The sequence below is a fragment of the Dama dama genome, chromosome 10 (assembly GCF_033118175.1).
Source record: "Dama dama isolate Ldn47 chromosome 10, ASM3311817v1, whole genome shotgun sequence".
NCBI lineage: Eukaryota > Metazoa > Chordata > Mammalia > Artiodactyla > Cervidae > Dama > Dama dama.
The window spans coordinates 40879433-40903527 of NC_083690.1; the positions used below are offsets into that span (position 1 = coordinate 40879433).

Consider the following 24095-nt stretch of genomic DNA (forward strand, 5'->3'; position numbering starts at 1 on the left):
CAGAGGACTGGCAGATGAAGGCCGAGGTGGCCGCACCAGTGACCAGAGGGGGTGACGCTCGCCTTCCTAAAGTGGCCCCCGGGCAGGACAGAGCTTATCGCATCTGGTCCTCAGTGAGCCCAGAAGGACCTGAGTTGCTTGGTGTTGACAAAGGACAGGCTGGCCAGAAGGTTCTGGGGTCCTCGGACAAAGGACAGCTCCTTCAGCAGGACTTGATTCTTTTAGCCCACCTTGGCTGGTCGAGATTGGTCTTTGTTGCTTGAAAAACGCTTTGAGGACGTGTAGACAGAGATATCTCCAAGGAGCTTTCTTAAAATACCCCCAGTGAGGGATGTGGAGCCCTTGAGACCTCACTCCAGTGTAAGAGGGGAGTCTCCGTGTCAGGACGGTGATGAAAGGAACCCACGCTTCTGTTGAGAAACCGTCAAAGGCAGGCACGTTACGAATGGCGCGTCCGCTGTTAACTGTAAGTGTCTTGGTTTTATGGGCCTGTGTCACAACCCTAATGTTACTTAAGTGTAGTTTGGTGGTGTTTTTTATTAGTTTCCCCCTCTTCTCCCCACAGCTGCTAATATTTCCTGTCTCTGTTCCCCACTCTGCCTTGTCACCCATTATCCATTACTGTCAGCGCCCTGCCGGGGTGTCCTTGGAGAGGATTCTTAATGGAGCTGTCCTGGCTAAAGAAATTCAATGTGATTGAACTGCAGCGAAGAATCAAAATCCAAATATCTGAAAGGGATGAATAATAACTAGGTATTAAAGCATATTGGTTATTTATTACTGGCAGAAGGCAGGAAAACATTAGCATGTAAAAAGCTGTAAATTAATCACGGCTGGGGATAGGAAACCTGAAGAAGTCACCTCTATCTTTGTTAACTCTGTTTTGTTATTCTTGATGTGTTCCCGTGTCCCCACTCCTGCCCTTCCGTGATAGATTTTCATCCCAGCTGGCTAGCTGCAGGCACAAAGGGCGGAGATTAACCCCCCCCAAAATGGTTAATCTCATGTCACCCTGTGGTTAAAAGAGGGCGGCCGGGGGAATGTGCGTCTGTGGGCTGATCTCGAGTCAGACCCTGGCCAGGCCGCTCGCTCACTGTGACCTCAGACAAGTCACCTGCCCTCTCCAGGCGCTGGGTCTCCTGTCTGTCAGCTGCAAATGATTCTGAAACCTTCCTCAGGGCACCGTCACGGGGATTAAACCAGATACTGCCTTTGCGTGTTTAGGACCGTGGCTGATGGCAGCTGCTGGTGACAGAAGGACAAGGGCCTTGCCACTCAAAACGCTGTCAGTGGTCCAGCGCGGCGTGAAAAATGCAGATTCCCAGGGCACACCTCTGGCCGCCTGTTTTAGGCTCTGCCTCCATGAGATCTCCCGGCGAGACAGTTAGACATGAACACGTGAGAAGCCCTGCCACAGTGTCTGATACATGTTAATACAAGGGAGTTTTTAGTGAATTGGAGAAAAAGATGTTCCGTTTTATGATCTAACCGAGAAAAAGATTGTTTACATTCAAAGAATGTGTTGACTGAGCTGGAAGGTACATTGGAAGGCTTTGAATCCTGCTGTCTTTGGCCCTGAGGACTCTGAGGTCTGGAGACGGGAAGCATCTGCCCAAGGCCACTGAGTTGGTGTTCTGGTTAAGTGTTGTTGCATAAAAACCACTCCAAAATGGAGCGGCTTTAAGCCACTTGAAACCATTTGTTTTGCTCCCGAGTCTGCATGTTGGGCTGAGCTTAGCTGGATGCTGAGCTCATGTGCCTGCTCTACGTGCCATCAGCTTGGGGGACCAAGACGGCTCACTCCATGGCCATGGGCGGGGATCTGGGTCTGACGGCTGGGACCCTCTCTTCCTGGGCATGGGGGCCTCTCCCGGCTGCTTCCACCCCTCACAGCATGGCGGCTGGGTGGTCAGAGTGAGTGTCCCAGGTGGCACTAGTGGGAAAGAACCCACTGGCAACCCACTCTAGTACTCTTGCCTGGAAAAGTCCACGGACGTAGGAGCCTTCAGTTCAGTTCAGTCACTCAGTCATGCCCAGCTCTTTGCAACCCCATGGATTGCAGCACGCCAGGCCTCCCTGTCCATCACCAACTCCCAGAGTTTACTCAGACTCATCTCCATTAAGTCAGTGATGCCATCCAACCATCTCATCCTGTCGTCCCCTTCTCCTCCTGCCCTCAATCTTTCCCAGCATCAGGGTCTTTTCCAATGAGTCAGCTCTTCGCATCAGGTGCCCAAAGTATTGGAGTTTCAGCTTCAACATCAGTCCTTCCAATGAACACCCAGGACTGATCTCCTTTAGGATGGACTGGTTGGATCTCCTTGCAGTTCAAGAGACTCTCAAGAGTCTTCTCCAACACCACAGTTCAAAAGCATCAATTCTTCAGCGCTCAGCTTTCTTTATAGTCCAACTCTCACATCCATACATGACTACTGGGAAAACCATAGCTTAAATTAGACGGATCTTTGTTGGCAAAGTAATGTCTCTGCTTTTTAATATACTGTCTAGGTTGGTCATGGTTTTTCTTCCAAGGAACAAGCGTCTTTTAATTTCATGGCTTCGGTCAACATCTGCAGTGATTTTGGAGCCCCCAAAAATAAAGTCTGTCACTGTTTCCATTGTTTCCCCATCTGTTTGCCATGAAGTAATGGGACTGGATGCCATGATCTTCGTTTCCTGAATGTTGAGTTTTAAGTCAACTTTTTCACTCTCCTCTTTCACTTTCCTCAAGAGGCTCTTTAGTTCTTCTTCACTTTCTGCCATAAGGGTGGTATCATCTGTGTATCAGAAGTTATTGATATTTCTCCCAGCAATCTTGATTCCAGCTTGTGCTTCATCCAGCCTGGCATTTCATATGATGTACTCTGCATATAAGTTAAATAAGCAGGGTGACAATATACAGCCTTGATGTACTCCTTTCCTGATTTGGAGAATCCATGGGATCACAGTCAGACACGACTGAGCAATTTCACTTCACTATCAGTGCAGGAGATACAAGAGATGAGGGTTCAATCCCTGGGTCGGGAAGATCCCCTGGAGGAGGAAATGGCAACCCACTCCAGTATTCTTGCCTGAAGAATCCCATGGACAGAGAGCCTGGCAGGCTACAGTCCATAGGGTTGCAGAGTTGGATACTACTGAAGCAACTTACCACACACACGCATGTTATAAGTTACACAATAGAATATTGTGAGTTTTAAGTCACTAATTAATTTTTGAAGGCTTTCCCTCCTGGTTGCCTGTATTTTTTAAAATTTTTTAATTGGAGGATCATTGCTTTACGGTGTTATGTTGGTTTCTGCTTACAACAGCATGAATCAGTCATAATTATATATATATAATATATCAGAATATTATATATATATATATATATATATATATCCCCTCCCTCTTGGGCCTCCCTCCACCCACCGTCCCACCCCGTTAGAGCGCCGGGCTGGGCTCCCTGTGTTACGTAGCAGCTTCCCGCTAGCTCTTTCTCTTATGCGTGGTGGTGTGTAAAGAGACAAGCCAATGCCAGTCTCTCAATTCTTCCTTCCCTCTCTTTCCCCCGCTGTGTCCACAAGTCCGTTCTCTATGAAGCCACTAATTATTTTTTAAAGAAATCGCAAATGGAAGAAATTTTATCTTAACTCACACATTTACCATGTTGGCTCTCTTCAGTCCTTCATGCAGATCCTCGTTTCTGTCCGGCATCATACTTCTTCAGTCTGAAAAATATCATTTAACATTCCTTACACTGCAGGTCTGCTCATGATGGATTTTCTTCAGCCTCTGATTTCTCAAAGAAAGAGCCTTTGTGTCATCTTATTTTTGAAAGATATCCACTGGGTCAAGAATTCCAAGTTGCCCTTTTGTTTCATGGCTTTAAAGATATGGTTCCGTGTCTTCTTTGCATTGTTTTTTGAGTGACCAATATTTTTATCACTAATTCATTTTATGTAGTGTATTCTTTTGTTTTTTTTTTTTTGCTGTATGCTTTTAAGGTTTCTTTTTATATTTTATTTTCAGCAGTTTAAGATATACTTGTGTATATTTTCATGTTTATTTTGCTTAGAGTTTGTTGAATTTCTTAGATCTGTGGATTGATATTTTTCATTAAATTTGAGGGGGAAAATTAAAGGGATTTTTCTTCCACATTTTCTCTTTTCTCTCTCCTTCTAGGACTCTAATCTCATGAATGATAGACCACTTGATATTATTCCACAATTCACTGATTTTCTGTTCATCCTTTTGTACCTTTTCCCTTCTCCATGCCTTCGGTGTATAGTTTCTATTGCCCTTTCTTCAAGTTCACTGATTTTTTTCTTCTGTAGTGTCCACGTGTCAGTTAAGCCCATGTGTTGAATTTGTAATTTGTATGCTCTAAATTTTAGGTCTAGGGTTTTCATTTGGTTATTTCTTCTTTCATGTCTTTTCCCTTCTCCTGTTCCTATTTCCTTTGTCTTTGGCATACTTATAATAATAGCTCTTTCAAAATGTTTGTATGCAAATTCCAACATTTCTGTAATTTCTGGGTCTGTTTCTATTGACTGGTTTTTCTCCTTGTCCACTTATGCACGCATCTAGTAAACATTTATTTTTAGTGAGTTCTGGTCACTGTGGATGCCAAGTTTCTGGAATTTGTTGTTTATAAGTTGTGATGAGTGTTTATCTGACAGATGGTTAATTTGTGTGTGAGTAGGTTTGATTCTTTTGAACTTTACTTTTTAACGTTCGTTCCTTTATTTGGGGGGTAATGGCTTTGCAGTGTTGTACTGGTTTCTGCCATAAGCAGTGTGAGTCAGCGACAGGCGTACACATCCCACCCAGTCCCACCGCCAGACCTCCTTCCCACGTCCCACCCAGTCCCACCCTTCTAGGTCGTCTCAGAGCACTGGCTTTGACCTCCCTGCTTCATAGAGCAGACTCCCACTGGCTCTCTCTTCTACACATGCTGGTGCATGTTTGCTAGTTACGTGTGGACTGGTCCTCATTCTGGAGTTGGAGCAGCCCTGCTCTTCAGGTGTGACCTTCTTGGTCTCTGAACTTTCAGGGGACTCTGCGAGGCCCTCCCGGCCTGGCTGATGGGAGCCCGAGCCTTCGTCTGTCTGTGTGTCCCCTGAATCGCTCCGTTTCATGGCCCCGTAGTGCTCGTTCCCGGCTCAGCTCGTGGCGTCCCATGTGTGCCGCGTGCCGTGCGGTTCCGTCCTCAGCCCGCTCGTTCTCTCGGGCTTCCCTCGCCTGCGGCCCTCCTCCCGGGCTGCAAACCCTGGCAGCCCTGTCCCTGTCCGTCACCTCAGTTTGGGCTCCGCCTCTCTGCCCCATGGTATGTAAAGTGCATCCAGACCAAAAGCCAGTGCCCATGAGGCTTGTTTCGTTCTGTGGCTCCATCGGACTGTCTGCGACCCCATGGACTACAGCACACCAGACTACTCTGTGCTCCGCTGTCTCCCAGAGCTTGCTCAAACTCATGTCCATCGAGCCAGTGATGCCATCCAACTGTCTCATCCTCTGTCGTCCCCTTCTCCTCCTGCTTTCAATCTTTCCCAGCATCAGGGTCTTCTCCAATGAGTCAGTTGTTCGCATCAGGTGGCCAAAGTATTGGAGCTTCAGCTTCAACATCAGTCCTTCCAAGGAATATTCAGGGTTGATTTCCTTTAGGATGGACTGGTGTGATCTCCTTGCAGCCCAGGGGACTCTCAGGAGCCTTCTGCAGCACCACAGTTCGAAAGTGTCCATTCTTCGGCGCTCAGTCAGTCGAGGCTTACCCAGTCAGTTTGCCTTCCACCAGGCTCATACTGAGCCTCCTGATGTTCAGTGTCTACAAACAGTTGTTTCAAACCACTTCTCCATTTTATAGTTATTCAACATTTTCACTGTTGTTCATGGCACATTGATCTGAATTCACCAGGCCAGATAAGAGGCTATGGTGAAAGACTGGCGACGAAGGATCCATTGTTGTAATTGGCATCCATTGGGCATTCTGTCCCCAAATAAGACCTCAAGTACACCCTGAATTCTTGTTGTATGAAATATTAGATTTTTATAGGAAATAACTGTGGGGCATAATTTTTACTTTGCAGAAGCCTTCATTTTGTAAAGAGGACTAGCTGCAAGTAAACCGTGTTCTTCCTTAGCCTATTTGAGAGATTGGAAGATGACCATTGTAAGCAGAGCTAGGTGACGGTCAGCAGAGCCTCCAAGCCTCAAGTCCTGGCAGTTGCTTCCAGATGGAGCCTTCAGTCAGAAGCAGAGTCAATGCACCACTGAAGTGTCGGCATGTCCAGGCATCCGGGATGCACTAGCCAGGCCGAAACGAAGTGAGGGCCACTGAGGGCTGTCGTATAAAGACCTGGTCCAACTTGGGGCTCGGTTACCCCAAAGGGTCTTAAGTCCCTTGAGCCAAAAAGTCCAGGCAGGGTGTGAGCCAAAGAGACCAGCATGTGTCTAGAAGGTTCTAGGAATTTACATGGGGCGGACAGGTAGGTCAACAAATGGTGTCTCGTGAAGAACTAGAGTCGTACTTCTCTGTGTATGGAGAGCCTGTTCAAATGCACGCTCGGCCTGAGGAGGTCCAAGGTGAGGCCTGAAATGCTGCAGGTCCAACCAGCTCCGGATGGTGCTGAGGTTGAGGGCCACAGACAGCCCTCCGGCTGGTGAGGACCATGTAAGCCAGAGCAGCTCCTCCTGGGGAGTCAGCTGTTGCTTGTGGCCCAGGGGAGACCTCAGTGTCAGACTAGTAGATGGAGAGAAGAGGATCTGACTTACATAAACGTAGCTTACCTGTACTATTTCACCCTGACGCTTCTTGTACCTGTTGGGGCTAGCAGTTATACCTGAGGGACGCCAGGCTCCAGCAGACCTGAAATCTCAGCTGTGACCCCAGGAGAATTCCCCAGAGAGCCGTAAGGAGCCACAATTGCCCTTCCTTCTTGTCCAGGAGCCCGAAGGCCAGCAGGATGGCAATAACCTTTAATTTGGGGGAAAAAAAAAAAGAAGGGCTTTCCTGGTGGCTCAGTGGTAAAGAATCCTGCCTGCCAGTGCAAGACATGTGGGTTCGAGGGAGGATTCCACGTGTTGCGTGGTAACTAAACCCCTGCATCGCAACCACTGACCCTGTCCTCTGGAGCCCAGGGTTACAAGTGTCAGTCATGCAGTCGTGCCCGACTCTGCGACCCCAGGGGCTGTAGCCCTCCCGCTCCTCTATCCATGGGATTCTGCAGGCAGGAATACCGGAGTGGGCTGCCATTTCCTTCTCCAGGGGATCTTCCTGACCCGGGAATCAAACCCAGGCCTCCTGCACTGCGGGCAGATTCTTCATAGTTTGAGCCCAGGAGCTGTAACGACTAAAGCCCGTGCACCCTAGAGCCTGTGCTCCCCAGCAAGAGAAGCCACCGCAATGAGAAGCCCCCCCCCAAACTAGCGAGCAGTCCCCACTCTCTGCAACTGGAGGAAAAGCCCGTGAAGCAACAAAGACACAGCACGGTCAGAAATAAATAGTTTGGGTTTTTTAAGTTAGCAAGAAAGCAGCCCTCAGACTCTCTTACCTTCTGCCATAAACGTTTCTCTTGAGTATGATCTTGTGTGCCTGGAGCATAGACTGTCTGAAGCTGGATGCTGCGGGCTCTGTCAGGACAAGATGTGGCCCTTTCTCACGTCTAACGGATACTCATGTTTGGGGAGTCTGTGCGCCTGCTCCCCTGTGTACACGTGGAGTGTGCGCGTGGCAGGGGGGCTCTCCACGTGTAAAGGACACGTGTCACACCATCCACACACGCCTGGATTTAGACACGGATGCAGAGCACACCTAAGGTGGTGTTGGCTTTATTTCACCAGCGACCACAGGGACTGGGTTTTGTTTCCCCGTCATGTTTAGGAAACTAGCAATCACATTTTAACCTCGGCTTCTTGGATAACGTGTGGAATAGTCCATTTCTGATTAATAGGGCTTAAGACGTCAGTAAGTTCTGGACTTTGGGTTTAAGTGCTAAGCTCATACACGGAGGGTGATGAAGAAGACCCCTGTTAACTGAGCATCTGCTCTGCTCCAGGCAGGCTCTTTAGAAATGTGTTTAGTCATCACTATAGCTCTGCCAGCTGTGGGCATTACAATTCTTATTTTATAGACGAAGCTGTTTATAGATTATTTATGAGTTCCTATTTATAGAGGAACTGAGATGGGGTAGTTGGAGGAACGGGGTGAGTGTTGGGTCTGGCGTGTCTTGTGAAGTGTGGGTCCCACAAAGCCTTTCACCCAGCGATGTCTGGAGTCAAGGAGAGGAACTGGGCTCCTTCTAGGCTCTAGTGGTTTCTCCTTCAGCTTCTGGACAGAGACCCCGTTTTCTTCCCAGCCCCTTCCCTCTGCTGGGAGACAGAACCAGGCCTCTGACGGGGCCAGCATGCCCGGGAACTTCCCACCAACCCAAGGAGGGGCATCCCAGCCAGGGCCGCGTCCAGTCCTCTGCCCGAGAGAGCGCCTGGCCCCCGTCCCGGCCTTCCCGGCCGAGGCGTCCTCCCTGCTCCGGCCCCGCGGGGACGAGGGAGGAGCAAGAGGGGGCAGGAGCCGGTTCTCTTGTGCGCGGGCTGCTCTCTTCCCCTCTCTGCTTCCACGGCAACTTCATTAGCAGCAAACTGCTAATTGAACTTCATATTTATGGTCAGAAAATAAAGTCATTGGACCTTTTTGAAGTAGGATTTTATGAGTCTTGACTCTGACAACTAAGTCAGCAGCGAAGGGCCTGTGCCGTTGAGAGTTGTGGTTTCAAGGCAGAGATAAATAAGCAGACAGCGCGGGGAGGAGGCCCACCCCAGTCCTTGGGCGGAACCGGACCTCAGCGGGTTGGCCGGCGGGACAGACGGGACTCTGGGCGGGGGTCCCTACACCGAAGCCACCAGTCACCCCCCTCACCCGGCCGTGAGCTGTGTTTCGTCTCCGGGGTCACCAAGCGCCCGCGGAGCTGTTTGCATCGCAGAACCGGCTGTTTTGGCTCCGTCTCCTCCTCGCTGTTCTGGAACGGTCAGCCCTGCCCGCGGGCTCAGACGCGCGCCTCCCGGGACGTGGGCGCAGGAGGCTCTCGACGCCACTTCCTCTCGTGTGACTTGGGTCCCACTGCTCCTCCGAGGGCTCCCGGGGCTCCCTTTCCACCCCGGCCTCTAGTAGCCCCTCCTCCTGGGAGAATTCTGCTCCTCGGCTCCTTGGATGTTGGCTTCATCCCTCTTGTGGACCCTTGACAAGCCCTATGGGGATCTCCTCACCAAGCCGTGGAAAAAAAAAAAAACTTCTGCGATCCGTATTTTGTCTCTCCGATGGGGTGTGTTTCAGAATTCAGAAGGGACTTGAGGGCTTCCCAGCCTGGAACATGGGCGGACGTCCTCTGCCCTGAAATCCTCCCACGACGGGGCGGCTTCCGGCAGCATCGTCCTTGCTGCCTGTTGCCTGAGCCTGGAAGCGTCCGCTTCTCGGAGGCGAGGGGAGCGGAGAGGAGAGGTGGGGTGATGAGAGATCAAGTGTGCAGGGGGGCGACGACCATGGTCAGCCCCTGCTTGCCCCCACCCTGGTGGCGGTCCCGGACCCAGCGTTCAACACCTTCTCCTGCAACAGATCCTCTTCTGCTACACGGAGGGCTGAGTGCCCCGGTCTCCCGGGCAGGTGCTGTGAAGGGCAGGAGGAAACTCAGAAGGAGGGCCCAGCAGGTCCTGGGCCGGGCGGGGATGTTGTAATTCAGTGAGTGCCTCGGCTTACCGCGGCCCCTGTGCTCCCTCGCCAGTGCGTGGCCGCGCCCGTGGCTGAAATGGCACCCAGGCCCCCTGCCAGCCCCGAAACCCCATTACCGTGTGCTCTGACCATGAAGATTGCATCTTCACGCTGCACTTCCCTGCCATCGATTGGCTTGGGGAGTCGTCCCTCCGCTGACAGCGTCGTGGCGATGCTCATGGCGCAGCAGGTGACGAGGGCCCCCCCACCCCAACCCCGCGAGGAACCAAACCGCCGGCACCACCCAGCACTTCTCACGGCTGCGGGCTGAACCCATGGCGGGAGGTACGGCCTTCGGGTGAGAGGGGGTTCGACAGGGTCCTGGGTGAGGGCCTCGTGATGGGCTTAGTGATCTTGGAGGAAGAACAGACCGCGGAGCCCCTGCCCTCCACGAGCTCACACCAAGGAGCCGTGAGGACAGAGCGAGAGGGCGACGCCTGTGAACCAGGGGAGGCCTCACCAGACACGCACCCGCCAGCACCCTGATCGCGGCGCCCGGAGCTGGGGAGATCGACGCCCGTTGTTTGAGCCGCCTGGATAGTGGTATGTCGGCACTCAGCCTCTAAGCGGACCGAGACCCCACGTGACCTCAGGCAAAGCCTGCGGCTTCTCTGAGCCTCGGTTTCCTGGAAGAACAGCGTCAGGACGGCCGGGAGGAGGACAGGAGGTGCGGGGAAGCGGGGCTTCCCTCCGCATGTTCCTGCAGGAGGACCGGGAACAGGGAGGAATAAGCGCCCAGCGTCTCCAAGAGAGCCGCCTGAAGCCGGTGCCCTGGCCCTGTCTACGTCCTCCTCCTCAGTTCAAGGCGGCAGTTAGGCCATCTGCACCTGGGACGTGCGCGGACGCCCGGAGACCGGCGAAGCTCTGTCCTCAGGAGGGAGGCTGGCCTGTCCCAGCGGGGCGTGCCCGCCGCAGACCACACGGCTCCCAGGCCCCGGCGCCCTCCGGCCGGCCTCCCTTCTTCTAAGTGTCTCCGTGCCCGCGTGCTCCCCTGCAAGCTCCGTGCTGTCCCCACGTGACAGAGGAGACACCCAGGACTCGGGAAGGAGGCCGGAAGGCCCCCATCTGCCCTGCAGACTCACCCCCACTGCTGTGCCCGGAGCCTGACCCGGAGAAGCCTGTCTGTGGCTCCCTGACCTTTGGCCTCTCCTTCAGTCTGACCACTGGGAGAACACAGGGAGGGCAAAGGTCAGGTGATTCGTCATCCGGCCCCTCGCTGGGGGCCGCCTTGAGGTTTGCAGAGCCCACCCCCCCACGCACCCACCGCTTCAGTCCCACGGGAACTGCGGTGGTGCAGCCCAGGAGATTGCCCTCTTCACGGTCAGTCTGCACTGACCTCCCTGCCACAGCTTTGCACATTATCCATTAACCACACTCTCCCCAAACCCAGCTTTATCATATCTGTGTCCTGCTGGCCCCTGACCTGCCCAGGGTCACCCAGCTGGTGAGTGGTGTCCACAGCATCCTGCCAGTAGCCACTGTGGGGGTCCTGTCTGGAGGTGCCTAGTGGGGAGGAGATACATGAGGTGACAGCAATCAGGGAGAGCTTCCTGTAGGAGGAGGTGTTGATGAGGGAGGGCCTTGAGGTCAGATAGGAGTTTGACTAGCAGACGCAATTCGAGATGCTTTCAGGTGTGCTTGTGTCCTAAAGCTGAGTAACAGATTCCCACAGTCAGGATGGCTTAAGACGAAAGAAACGATGTTCTCGCTCAATCATAGAGGCCACAAGTGTGAAATCAAGGCAGGCCCATGCTCCCTCCAGGGAGGACCCTTCCTTCCTTTGAGTTTCTGGTGGCTCCAGGTGTTCCATGGCTCGTGGCCTCATCACTTTGTCTCTGCGTCCACTGTCACATAGCCGTCTTCCCTCTGTCTCTGCGTGTGTCGTTGGGTCTCAGCTTAGTTCAGTTCAGTCACTCAGTCATGTCCGACTCTTTGCAACCCCATGGACTGCAGCACGCCAGGCCTCCCTGTCCATCACCAACTCCCGGAGTTTACCCAAACTCATGTCCATTGAGTCAGTGATGCCATCCAACCATCTCATCCTCTGTCGTCCCCTTCTTCTCCTGCCCTCAATCTTTCCCAGCATCAGGGTCTTTTCAGATGAGTCAGCTCTTCACATCAGGTGGCCAAAGTATTGGAGTTTCAGCTTCAACATCAGTCCTTCCAATGAAAACCCAGGACTGACCTCCTTTAGGATGGACTGGTTGGATCTTCTTGCAGTCCAAGGGACTCTCAAGAGTCTTCTCCAACACCAAAAGCATCAATTTTTTGGCACTCAGCTTTCTTCACAGTCCAACTCTCACATCCATACATGACCACTGGAAAAACCATAGCCTTGACCAGACGGACCTTTGTTGGCAAAGTCATGTCTCTGGTTTTTAATATGCTATCAAGGTTGGTCATAACTTTCCTTCCAAGGAGTAAGCATCTTTTAATTTCATGGCTGCAATCACCATTTGCAGTGATTTTGGAACCCCCAAAAATAAAGTCAGCCACTGTTTCCACTGTTTCCCCATCTATTCGCCATGAAGTGATGGGACTTGATACCATGATCTTAGTTTTCTGAATGTTGAGCTTTAAGCCAACTTTTTCACTCTCCTCTTTCACTTTCATCAAGAAAACTCTTTAGTTCTTCTTCACTTTCTGCCATAAGGGTGGTGTTATCTGCATATCTGAGGTTATTAATACTTCTCCCAGCAATCTTGATTCCAGCTTGTGCTTCATCCAGCCAGCGTTTCTCATGATGTAAAGCCCCCTAATCCAAGAGGACCTCGTCTTCATTTAGCTATATCTGCAAAGACCCTGTTTCCATAAAAAGTCACATTTTTGAGTTTCCAGGCAGACATGGGTTTGGGGGTCACTGTTCAGCCCAGTCCCCCTGGGAGGCATAGAAGAATGAATGGTCCCGGTAGAGGGAGACCGGGAGGGCATGTGAGGTGGGAAGTGTGGGGTGTGCAGGGTGAGAGAATGGGGTCTTTACTCAGCCGGTCGGGGTCCGAGATCAGCAAATCTAAGGGCCAGCGCTGGCAGGGGGGTGGGGGGCAGGGTGATAGGGCCACATTGGGAAACGGGGTGGGGGCTCCTTACAGAGTTCAGGGTGCACCCGCCCTGTGACCTGGCGGTCTTTACTCAAAAGACATGACAACACACCCATGAAGGTTCGTATGGGAATGCCCCCAGGGCTAACCTGGGGCCACCACCCAAATGTCCAACAGCAGGTGAATGCATAAACCATGGCCCACACGTCAGTGGACAAGGAGGGACAAGCCAGGCCCCGGAGAGCCAGCCAGGCTGCTGTATCTTCCTGAGGTCCAGAAAAAGGCAAGACCGAGAGCACAGCCGTGTTGCCTCCGGGGTGGGGGTGGGGAGTAGCACGGAAAAGGCCATGAGCGCCCTAGCTCCGGCGGCCGAGGGGCCCTGCTTCTTGGTCGGGGTCTCGGTGACCAGGTGCTTTGCTTTCAGAGCGTTCGTTTAAGATGCACGCAGCTGACTGGTCCTCCTGCCATTGTGTAACAAGGAAAGGAAAGGCTGGGAAGCGGGAGCGGGCTGAGCTGGAGGCCCGGGCTCTGCATGGCGTGGGGCCAAGGAGCCTGGCGTGAGAAGCTGCTGTCTGGTGGCGGGGGAACAGGGGGCCTGTCAGCTTCCAGGAGCGGGGCGGGCTGACCTCTCGTATCCTCCTAGGCCTGCAGGGCAGGCTGTCACATGTCACCTCGGCCTTGCTCACAGTCTCCCTGAGAGTCTGCTGACCCGTCCACTTCTAGGGCCTACCAGGGAGTCAGGTGGTCCCCAGCCCCGCTGCAGCCTGCGGGGGGCTGTCCAGTGGGACTGGGCAGAGAGAGGTGGGCACCGTGGTCAGAGGAGCTGAGTCAGCATCCAAGGAGGATGTTGGGAGGAGAAGAGAGCATGGTGGGGCGCTTGGCTCTGGGCAGCCCCGCGTGGGGCCCCCGGAAGCATCGTCCGTCTGGGAAGGTTCTGGGTCCTGTGCTTCCCATCAGCCAGCCTCCCTCCTCCACGCAGCTGACAGTCAAGACCGTGGCCACCCGGGCGAGGTCCGCACAGCTGGAGGGGCCCCAGGAAGGATGGGCTGAGCTACTGCCCCTTCCCCTCCCCTCCTGCCCCCCCATCCCCGCTGCCCACCGCCCCCCCATGGCAGACGCAGCCCTCCTGCTCCGCAGCGCCCCGCCCACCCGCGGACCCTCAGTCTCCTCCTCTCCCAGCCTCCCCCTCCGCAGAAAGTCACCCACAGCCGCTGCTCAGAACAAAAATAAAAAGGGAAGTGTGGCAGCCCCCCAGCCCCCACCTCTGCCCCTGCTAAAAATAGAGGCAGCCTCTGAGCGGGGTGTTGAGTGTGGGCTTCCGGGGAGGGGGGGTGCACTGCTGTCTGCAGCCTCAGCATTTCCTGGGGGCCTGGCAGTCACCGCGCTGGAGGAGAGGGATTTGGAGAGGACCACGGAGAGACACCCCCCCAGCTCTGCTGGCCAGACCTGGGGCTGAGCTGGTTTGCAAACCCGTGAGTATATTTTCCAACCGGCCGGTCCTCTTGCTCTGACTGGTGTGCGCCCCGCTCGTGAGCCCACATCCTCGGTCAGGCAGCATCCTCTGGAGCAGGTGGGGGCCGCTGTGGAGCCCCTAACCCCCTCACCGATCCGTCGGAACCGTGAGTGCGCACGGCTTCATCTTAATTTCCTAAACAAGCAGGAGACTCGACAGCGGGTGCTGGACCGCTGTTTTAGGCTGTAGCTTTGATTGCACAGAGCGTGGACTAGAGCCCAGAGAAGCCTTTCAATAAATGCCTGATGATCGATTTGGACCAGAACGCCGTTTTTACATGCTGGTGTTTTTTTTTTTTTAAACCTCTCCTTCCGAGGGAGTACCCTGCGGAGGGCCGAGGCATGGGGGTGGGTGCCCGGTGTGTGTTCCTGTTGAAGGAGGGAGATGCCTGCAGCCCAGCTGGTGGAGAGGAAGTGTGCGAACATCTGTCCCCAGAATCTGGGGCCTCGCCTTGATCTGCGGCTCACAGCCCCACCGCCTTGCCCTCCCTGGGGTTCCCGCCCTCCCCGGGGAGCACCTTTCAATCAGTTCCTCCGAGGTGCATTAAGATTCCATGTGCAGAGAAGCCAGCCTGTTACTGAACGTTGGCCAACCACTCAGCAGGGTCCAGCCCCTGCCCGCAAGCAAAATGGAATGAGAGAGGGGGACTGCAGAGCTGAGCTGGCAGGAGACCTTTGATCCAGAACCCTGGGAGGAAGGGTGTGATGTGGGGTGAATGGCGTCCCAAGGGAGCCGGAGGCCTGGGCCCCCCCGGGGGTGTCGCCCTCACGGAACTTCCTGGATGCATCTCCGAAGGTTCCCCGTTTCCTCATGCAGAGCTTCAGGAATCTGCTGAGTCCTAGGGGAGTGGAAGAAAGCTTTGCAGCAGCCCCGGGGGGTCTTTGGCTTATTAGAGATTGGAGTCTACTTTTGGGGGTCACACTGGTTTGAGGGAGTCAGCTGGATCGTGGAGGCATCCTTTCAAATGAGGAAGAGGGATGTGTCCGCCACGCAGCAGGTAACGTCCTGAGATGCAGAAATGTCACCGCCTGGCGGATGAAACCCAGCCGGCTTCAAGGCTGGGCTCATTCAGTGATTCAGAGGCGGCAGTGCTCTGCTGGTGGGATGTGTCCCTAGGGATTTCCTCAGCGGTCCAGTGGTTAAGAATCCACCTGCCAACGCAGGGAACACAAGTTTGATCCCTGGTCCAGGAAGATTCCACGTGCTGCAGGCAGCCGAGCCCATGAGCCACAGCTACTGAAGCCCACGCACCCTCGGAGCCTCGCTCTCCAGCAGGGGAAGCCTCCGCCATGAGAAGCCTGAACTCTGCAACTGCAGAGTAGCCCCCGCTTGCTGCAACTAGAGAAAGCCCGTGCACAACAGCGAAAACCCAGCCAAAACCCGGCCAGAAATAAATAGTAATTAATGTGCATGCTTGCTAAGTCGCTTCAGTTTGATATGACTCTTTGCAACCTTTTGGACTGTAGCCTGCCAGCCTCTGCTGTCCATGGGATGCTCTAGGCAAGAATGCTGGAGTGGGTTGCTATGCCCTCTTCCAGGGGACCTTCTCAACCCAGGGATCGAACCCGTATCTCTTACATAGCCTGCATTGGCGGGCGGGTTCTTTACCACTAGTGCTGCCTGGGAAGCCCCGGTAGATAAATTAATTTAAAACTAACCCTTACCCATGTACAGTGTCTGGGTGCAGATTTGATGGCTGCCTTAATTATTGGTGATTATGTCATGCGGCGCAGGCCAAAAAAAAAAAGAACCTTTCTGGTTTGCACCTGATTCATAAGCTTTCGCTTACATGGTGAGAGGCTGGAGATGATCTATGAACATCAAGATTCCCGAATTCCCGTCACTATCCCTTTCAAACAGTTGGTCAAGGTATTTCCAGCACAACCGTGTGGGAAGGATGAAATGTCAAGAAAAAAAAAAAAAAACACGGGCTCATGTTTGCCGGTGCCTGGCAGCAGAGAAAGTGAAAAGAAAACGCCCTCCAGCCTCCAACCCTGCCAAATTCAATCAGAGACGCCTTGACACAGTCGTCCCTTGAGAGGCTGGCCGTGGCGCTCCTGGGGAGGAAAGTCCACGTGTTCGGAGGTGTTTTGCGACCTTGTCTTCCCGACTCCCCTGACGTGGAAAATGTGAGTCTTCGGCATTTGTATGTTTCGAGCTGGCGTGTGGCTTTAAAACAGGTGAGCCGGATTACAGGAAACCGCTCAGATTCGGAGGCCAGGTGCCCACAGTCTCGGGAGGCTTCAGAGCAGGCGTGTGATGACTTGGGAGGCCGAGTCGGGAGCCAGGCGTGCTTCCCGGCTAGGCCGGCGTGGCCCCCCCAGCCCTCCCCGCGGCCCGGCGCCCCCACCACCCACTCTCCTCCCTTGACGGACGTCTTGCTTCGTTTCTCTGTCCTGTTCTCACCCCGCACCTGCGGCTACTAAATAAAGCTCCGAGTTCCTGTTCCCTTTTCTCTGTCCCCGTCTCTTCTTTGTACCCTCACCCGCCTCCCTCTGCCTCTCTCTCCGTTTCCTGGACACAGAGGTTCTCATCGTCTGCTCGTCCGATCCCCAGGCTTCCAGAGCCTGAGGTTTGAAACGCCAGGGGAGTAAGAGCATGTGTCTGTCTGACACCCCTGGCCGCCCGGGTGTCCCCCCACCCCTGCCTCGGCTTCCTTATCTCTTCATCAGAATTGATGACGCCTTCGGCAGGGCTGTTAATGGATTCCGGTAATCTGGGCTGTCGACCTGGTACCTTGCGTGTGCTCGAGAAATCGTCGCTGTTGTCATTGATTTGCTTTGATTCGAGGTGACGTGGGCATCACGGAGTCCACCGTTTTAACGTGACCAGTTCTGCAGCGTTTGGCACCTTCACGATGTGCCACCGCCACCTCTGTCTAGTTCCAAACTGTGCTCGTCACCCGCAGGTAAAGCCCCGTGCCCACCAGCGGCCGCCCCATCCTGCCCCCCGCCACAGCCCCTGGCCGCTGCCAGCCTGCTTTCTGTCTGAGTGGTTTGCCCCCGTTCTACACTTTTTGTATCGACTGCATCGCACGGTGTGTGGCCTTTGGAGTGTGGCTTCTTTGCTCAGTTCGATGTGTTCGATGTGTTCGATGTTTTTGTCCATGCTGTGGCATGGATCGGGGCTTCGTTCCTTTTTACAGCTGAATAGTATTCCATTGTGTGTATATGATGTCTTCCCTTGAAGCGTCACTGGTGGTGGGGGTTCGAGGCTGCCAGGACTGGGAAGGGAGCTGGGCAGAGGGAGGTGGGAGATGCGAGGACGTGGCCTGTGTCCCTGCCCACCCCCAGGGCAGTTCTGTCCCATGGCTGGGACAGCTCCATGCCACCCCTCTGAGGGCCAGGTGGGAGAAGTCTGCCGTGTGACTCTGCTCCTGACGTTCTAGCAGTCAATGACAGCCAGCCTTGATGATCCAAAGGAAAAGGAAACTGGAATAGCAGAGAGCTAATTGAAACGAGGCGGCATGGAGGTGGGAGGCAGGGAGGGGGGCCCCCTTCCATCCATGAGAGAGCTGTTTATTTTGGGGTTAAGTTGGAGTCGAGAGACCCTTTCTAAGCATCTCTCCCTCTCTGAAGCCTGACGCTTAATGGAACGCACAAGCCTGTTTCACTCCCAACATAGCACGGATGCTCCGTGCATGCATTACTGCCGCGCCATGTCTTTGGCAGAGCATTTCGGAATAGAAAATCTGGTTCGAATTTCACTTCCCTCACATGGAAGCGCCATTGTTGTAATAATGGTGGCTATGAGAGCACTGTATTCTTTTAAAAATGTTTCCAGTAAACAGGGATGCTGCCGCGAGGCCCAGGGAGGACAGGGAAATTGGCCAGATCCGGTGTCTGGAGCCACCCCAGGCTGGGCTGTTGGTCCCAGAAGGGTTGGGAGACGGTGGTGGTTGCAGTTCATGGCTTAACTCAGTCCTGTTCAGACGCGCTGAAGAGAGAGGCGCGGCTCTTGTTTTTCCTGCGCAGTTGAAAACTAAAACTCGCTGCCGTACCCTGCACAGTTTTCCATTGCTGGTACCTTGATAACTCCTTTCCCGCCGGGAGGCGGGACCTCAGTCTAGAGTGGGTCTGGAGTCGTCTAAATTACCTACTGACCCACCACGCGGGACTCACGGAGGGCAGAGTCCCTGGCTGTGCGGCCAACGACCTGCCTGCTCCACCCTCGCTGTTGGCTGTGGGTTTTGTTACTGAGTCATTCTGTGCCCTCCTGGGATCTGGACACCACCTCCAACCCGCTGGGTGTCGGGCACCCGCTGCTGCTCAGCCCGTGTCACGCAGCTGGTCCAGCCACACGCCTTCTGAGGGTCAGCTGGGGGGAGGTTTCCCGTAAACCTCCTGTTTCCCCCACGCTGAGAACATGACATGTTAGGCTGACCACCCCCCAAATGCTGGCCCGTGGTGGGTTGTCCATTTTCAGAGAATTAGGATCCCACCAATGGAACCCCAGCGCCCCAATGGCTAACTCGTGTTTTGCTTTTGTTTGTTTTTAGTATTTATTTATTGAGTGTGGTGGGGCATGCGAACCCTTAGTTGTGGCATGTGGGGTCTAGTTCCCTGACCAGGGATCGAACCCGGGCGCCCTGCATTGGGAGCATGGAGTCTTAGCCGCTGGACCACCAGGGAAGTTCCCGCCCCGGTGGCTAGGATGGGGTGTCCTTGAAAATGCAGCGTGTCCTTCAGACTCTGGGAGGGCCCCAGGGAAGCAGCCCATTGCAAAAAAGCGGGGGTCGCCATCACGCTGATGGCGACGAGTTGGGGAGAGTGGAGGCAGCTGACGGGTTCTCGGGGCAGGATGGGGGACCTGTGGCTTTTCTGCATTTTCATGGTTTTTGGCAAGACGGCTCTGACCCAAAGCCAGAAGCTGGAGGGAGGTATATTCTATACTTCCAGTCCACGACTGATTGGGACTAGAAGATGGATTGGCGCTTAGATCTGAACTGCAGGCCCAGCGAAACCCGTGTGAGCCCGCCAGCCGGCTGTCATGTGCAAAGCTCCCCACCCGCGCGAGGGAAAGGTCTTTTCCGCTGAAAGGAGGAAACGATAACCAGAGAGCCAGCGCTTATCCGTCGAAAATCGATCACTCGATTAATATTAAACGCCTATTTGTGAAAGATCCTTGCTAGCCCTCGGGGGGCACATGAGGAAGTAGATGACTGTGCCCGGAGGGTTGTAAGCAGCGTGGTACACGGGAGCTCAGAACAGGTCTTTCAAGTTTCCTCTAAAATCTGTCTGGTGTGGAGGTCATTATTCAGGACGCCAGGGGAGAGGTGGCTTTCCACCCGGGGTCTGCCGAGGACTTCCAAAGGTGTGGACTGATGAGATTAAGTGCCTCGTATGGGGGACTTATGACTACACTTCAAATGCGGCGGGTGCAAGTTCGATCCCTAGTCCGGAAGCCAAGATCCCGCATGCTGCCCAGTGAAGCTAAAAATAGTAATAATGATGATGCCTTCCGTGTGCGCTGCAGCAGCCCTGAGACACAGCTGCTGTGTCCAGTTCTGTTGTTGTTTAGTCGCTCAGTCTTATCTGACCCTTCTGTGACCCCATGGACTGTAGCCTTCCAGGCTCCTCTGTCCATAGGATTCCCCAGGCAAGGATACTGGAGTGGGTTGCCATTTCCTTCTCCAGGGGATCGTCCTGACCCAGGGATGGAACCTGCGTCTCCTGCATCGGCAGGCGGGTTCTTTACCACTGAGCCACCTGAGAAGCCCTGTGTCCAGTTTTACGGAACAGGAAATGGGGGCTCAGAGACGTTAAGCAATGTGCCCGAGGCCACACAGCGGAAAACGGCAGAATCCAGGACCACATCCTTTCCTCTAGAATAGCAGTCCCCAAACTTTCAGGCACCAGGGGCCAGTTTTGTGGAAGACAGTTTTTCCCTAGACCTGGAGGGGAGGGTGATTCAAGTACATTACATTTATTGTATGTTTTTTCTCTTTGTTATTATTACATCAGCTCCACCTCAGCTCATCAGGCATTATTAGATCCTGGAGCTGGGGGACCCGGCCTTAGAGCATAGGGAAGCAGAAGTTGCTGGTTTTGTCCCTTGGTGCTAGGATTACTTGTATTGACTCTCCTTTTGTTTGACCCGAGTAGAATTCCTGCAAGCCTTCGCCCCGCAGCCCCCATCTTTGGGAGGAGGAGGTCCATGACACCTCCTACCCTCAAGCACGGTGTGTTTTAAGCTCTGGAGGGCAGGAGCCACCTCTCTGTGGGGGGCCTGCCCATGGAACCCAGCCCCCAGCTCCCTGAGCCGAGAGTGGCAGTCACTCTCTCCCAGCCCTCAAACCTCCTCCCACTTTGCTTTCCTCTGCTGCCCGGTAATCCGCCCAGGGGACTGAGGTCTGAGGAAGCACAGTTCTGACCTCAAGCCTTGCGCACCTCGGGGTGTTCACGGAAGGCTGAGGTCTACACGAAAGCCTGGTCTGCTGCTTCCTGCACCGGCGTTTTCGACCAGCCCCCTAGGCCTTTCTAGAAAGAGCCGCTGGGAGCCCCGTGCAGCTGGGGAAGACCAGAGTCTCGAGCCTCCTGTCAGCCGGCCTGCTGCGGCCTGGCCGTCCTCCCTGATTTCAGCGGTGGGTGCTCCCCCTGGGTGATGATGGGGGATTTAAGAGAGCTGGAGGCATAAACACCCTACCACCACTCCCGACACCACCGCCCTCCGCCCAAATAGGAAAAACCTGACGTGCGTTTTTCTAGATACTAACCTGGTTGATTGAAGTCGTTGGCAGCCTTATTTTCAAACACATGGAAATGTGTTTAGGGGTGTTACCGCCTTTACCTGTCCCCCATGACATTTCACGAAACAGCCGGCCCCACAACTAGAAATGCATTTTAAGTTGATCGCCACATCGATCCTAAGTAGGTGTTCAAGGTGTTTGACAAACGCCACAGGGAGAGACCCGTGCTCACTCTGCATGCAGCCCGCCCGCCCAGAGCACCGGCTCTGGGCCCCGGAGATAAGTCGGTCTGAGCAGCCCCGGCGACCTGCAGGCCCCCGCCCCATGACTGGCTGGCGTGTGTTCTCAGCGCTGAAGCTCGGCTCTGTGATGAGGGCCGGGCGGCTGCGGTCCAGGCCCCTCCTCCTCCTCCTCCTCCTCCTCCAGCAGCCTCTGCTCCCATCTTTCTCTCATCCCTCCTCCCGACGAATCTGCGAGGTTTTTCTTAGCTTCGTCCCTTCAGGTTTCTTTCTGCGCCTCCTCTGCTCTGCTCTGAACGACCCTAAGCCTGTCGCTCGTGTCTTATCCTCACTTGTCCTTGTCTTCTTTTCTCCTGAACCTTCTCAGAGTCTCTTTTCTTGGTCTTCTGTTGTCCAAGGCTCTTAACGCTGTTGAATCCAATGGATGGATGGGTGGATGACTGGCTGGCTGAGCGTCCACAGGTCGACGCTGACGTATTCTCGTTACCAAACCGCAGACCTTCCCCCGCTCCCCGCTCCCCGCCACAGGCATCCGGAGGCCTCCGGCCCCCACCTGGCCTCCTCTCGTCACCTTGTCCCCGGCTCCCGTGGGATTCCCGTGCAGCCAAGCGAGGCGAGCAAAAGAGAGCGGGGAAGACAACGTCTGCACGTGGCTCCCACAGAATCTTCCAGCTCTCATTCTCGGCTACTCTCCGAGTGGGGCTCCTGCTTGACGATGCTGGTGACCTTTCCTGCGAAAGGCAAGGACCCGGTGTTTTCGCTTAGAAGGTTCTCGGGGCCTCTGGGCTCATTCCGCACTCATCCGCCCAACCGGGAGACTCGCGGCAGCAGGCCTCCGCGGGCCAGAGCTCGCGCTGAGGACTGGGTCCAGCTCTGTCCCTTCCAGACGGCCTCCCTGAGACCCCAGGCCGGACAGGAGTTCGTGGTTTCCCCCCACCTCTCCTGTGCTAGAATTTAGCTTAGATGATGCTTGGGGTCTCACCGAGGGCTCCAGAATTGGAACCAGCCGGTGGTTTTGGTGACTTGACAGCCCCTGTGGCCGAGGCGGGCTTGCTGACTGGGCCCGGAAGGCGCCCGCAGGAGGGAGCGCTGTTCCGTCACCGTCGGGCCGCCCCTGAGCAAGGCCGCGCCTCCCGGGAGTGAGAGACGGGACCGACCGCACGCTGCCGTTAGGGCTCATCAGGGGGTCCGCGGCGCACGGAGACCCTCGGGGCTGTCACCGTGCCGTGTGTGCGACGCTCCGGAATCCAGACGGGGCGAATCTCATAAAGAGCCGATGTGATGAATTGATACACATTTCAGAACCATTTAAATCTGTCATTCCTAATTGCGCTTTTCACAAAAGCTTCTCTGCAGCGGTGGGAGAAACATGAGAGCCGGCGGGCGGGAGGGCAGAGCGTACCCTCCGGTCATGCAGGAGGTGTGTGCCCTTTCCAAGTGCTCTGCCCTGCTGGGGGCCAGTCAGACGCCACCGCAGAAGTCTGGATGTGAGGCAGGGCCTGGCGGGGGGCTGGGGGGCGTGCCTGCCATGTCCCCCCCACCCCCAAGTCCTGGCTACCCGCAGATGCGCCCCGCGTTCCCCAAAGCTATCAGGCTGAGACCTTCTCATTCTGTAGAGGCCATGAGCCCTTTGCCCGGGTCACCTGGGTAGACAACCCCGATGAGCGTCCGGTGGAAACAGTGCCGGGGGGCCGGGTGGTGGTGGGCAGGGCCCTGGGCTGCGGGGCAGGACGAGCCTGGGATGACGGCTGAGAAGTTTGGCTGTACCTCGAGAGGGGAGGGTTTTGTACATGGGCAGTGAGTGAAAGTGAAGTGAAGTCGCTCAGTCGTATCTGACTCTTTGCGACCCCGTGGACTGTGGCCCACCAGGCTCCTCCGTCCATGGGATTCTCCGGGCAAGAAAACTGGAGCCGGTTACCATTTCCTTCTCAGTACTTAGTCCTTATTGATTTCGTGCTTACTCTGGTTTTGTATTTATGGGAAAAAAAAAAAAAAAAGGAACAGGAGCAAATAGATAAGGAAGTGGCTCGGACTGTAAGACTTAAAAGTCTGTGGCTGGCTGGAAGCTATGTGATTGTCTCAAACGGCTTACATCCTGTTTGTTATATGTATGTGCTAGGACGATTGTTGCCTGCAACAATTGCTGACTGCAAGTTTTAATAGAAACGAAATCGGAGTTTTATACGTTCTAGGGATTTTATTCTTCTCATGAACAAAGAACTCAAAGGTTAGCTTGGACCCAAAGTCCTTTTAGCATCCTCTGCCGCCATGCTCGAGTGTGACCTTCACGCTCACAAGATCACTGCTCTGCTTCCTTGCGTTGCACCGGCATTCCAGGGAGGAAGATAGGGACAAACAAAAAGCGCTTCCCACCTGATTCTGCCCCCCTCTCCAGACCCTTCCTAGATGTGTCATCCAGAAACTTCCATGTACAGCTCATTGGCCAGAACTGTGTCACACACCCACAATTCTAGCTGCAAGGGAGGCTAGAAATGCAGTTTTTTAAAGGTGGGCACAGTAATGCTCCAAACAAAACTGGGGCTCTGTTAATAAGAGAGAGAATGGAGAGACTTCCGTGGTGGCCCAGTGGCTAAGACTCCAGCTCTCAATGGCAGGGGGCCTGGGTTCAATCCCGGGTCAGGGAACTAGATCCCACATGCCACAACCAAAACCTAGTGTGTGTGTGTGTGTGTGTGTGAATGTATGTGTCTGTACATCAGTCACTCACCTCAGGCTTTGTAACCTGCCCGGCTCCTCTGTCCGTGGAATTTTTCAGGCAAGAATACTGGAGTGGGTTGCCATTTCCTCCTCCAGGGGATCTTCCCGACCCAGGGATTGAACTCGTGTCTCCTGTGTCTCCAGCATTGTGGGTAGATTCTTT

General features: G+C 54.4%; 1 protein-coding gene across 4 annotated transcripts in view; it reads left to right on the top strand.

Annotated features, from left to right (window-relative positions):
• CARD11 (caspase recruitment domain family member 11) overlaps positions 1-24095 on the top strand; it is a 106460-nt gene that overhangs the window by 32988 nt on the left and 49377 nt on the right. For 2 of the 4 annotated variants that reach the window (XM_061153769.1, XM_061153772.1), the window contains exon 1: positions 14093-14246. The exons of the other annotated variants lie outside the window; for them this stretch is intronic. The gene's annotated coding sequence lies outside the window, so the exon portion shown is untranslated. Of the gene's footprint in view, positions 1-14092; positions 14247-24095 lie in introns of those variants that run through there. 4 annotated transcript variants of the gene reach the window in all.